At 42.6% G+C, this 1,438-nt stretch overlaps 1 pseudogene; it reads left to right on the top strand.

The window, feature by feature from the left end:
- The first annotated feature begins 252 nt into the window (after positions 1-252).
- LOC125921599 (ubiquitin-conjugating enzyme E2 C-like) lies at positions 253-898 on the top strand (annotated as a pseudogene).
- The last annotated feature ends 540 nt before the right edge of the window (positions 899-1,438 follow it).

Genomic DNA, 1,438 nt, shown 5'->3' with positions numbered 1-1,438 from the left:
AGGTCACACCTCCTTCTAGGGAAAGTGGGCAAAATGTGTATATGCTTTTTAAAGAAACATCACTGTGAGGATTATCTTATTCCTTCTCTTTCAGAATCACACCAAAGTGTTGTGGCACTGTTCCTGGGAAGATGTATACTCATGTAATGAAGAAAGAAACAAAAAATTGAGCATACATTCAAAGCTAGAACCTCAAAAATGAAAACATTGCAATACCACCAAATGTTTGTCCTAAAGTGAAAAAAGGCGGGCAGTTTCAGTCATGCTGAGTTCCCTGTCCTCTGCTAGGATGGCTTTCCAGACCCAGGGGTCACAGCCCTGGCAGCGCAAAGGAGCCGAGCCCAGTGCGGGGTGCCAGCTGGGCACCGTGGGCAAGAGGCTACAGCAGGATCTGATGACCCTCAGGATGTCTGGCAATGTAAGAATTTTGCCTTCCTGAATCAGACAGACTTTTCAAATGGGTGGGGGCCATCCATGGAGCATTTGGCACAGTGTATGAAGGAAGACCTGAGGTATAAGCTCTCCTGGAAGTTCCCCACTGGCTATGCTTACAGAGCTTTGCTATACCTTCACCATCTTGCCTCAGTTAGTATTTAACATTCTCAGCTGCCAACACCCTGCTACCACCCCACCATGGACACCCAGGGGAACATCTGCCTGGACATCCTGAAGAAATAGTCATCCCCCATATCCATCAGGACCATCCCACTTCCCCCCAGAGCCTGCTAGGAGAACCCAACGTTGTAACATTGATAGCCCTCAGGACCAATACATGCTGCTGAGCTCTGAAAAAAAAAAAAAAAAAAAAAAAAAAAAAAAGCCTACAGCCTTTAAGAAGTAGCTGCAGGAAACCTACTCAAAGCAGGGCTCCAGCCAAGAACCCTGCCTGATTGTCTAGTCACTCTACTTTTTTGTCTTTGTTTTTTCCTCAGAGAGTCTGTCCTTTCCTTCATTCCTGTTGAGGACTCTGTATCTTAGACTGTGGTGTCATTTTTGTTTTGTTTCTGTTTTTGGTTTTGTTTTTTTTTTAAGTTTTTTTTTTTTTTTATTTTGAGGGAAGGGGAGTGACAGAGAGAGTATCCCAAGCAGGCTCCATTCTGTCAGTGCAGAGCCCAGCAGGTAACATCATGACCTGAGCTGAAATCAAGAGTCAAATGCTTAACCAACTGAGCCACCCAGGAGCCCCTGTTTCTGTTTTTTAAATTAAGTCTCTTGTTAAGCCCTTGTGATGAATATATTAAATGAACACATTGTTTTTATTAATAAAGTAAAAATAATAAATAATGAAAGGATGCAAAATGTATAAATTGGTCCTTCTGTTTTGAGAGGAGAGTCTGATAGTCTCTGCATTCCTTCTATCACTTTGCTGTTTTGGCAGATCACCATGTTTCCATAAAATTTAACTTCCATTACTTAGTAATTGATGTGTCTCTTTTCC

This window comes from Panthera uncia, chromosome C2 (genome assembly GCF_023721935.1).
Source record: "Panthera uncia isolate 11264 chromosome C2, Puncia_PCG_1.0, whole genome shotgun sequence".
In the NCBI taxonomy this organism is placed as follows: Eukaryota; Metazoa; Chordata; class Mammalia; order Carnivora; family Felidae; genus Panthera; species Panthera uncia.
The sequence above is the reverse complement of the archived record's forward strand: the minus strand, read 5'-3'. Positions and strand labels throughout refer to the sequence as shown.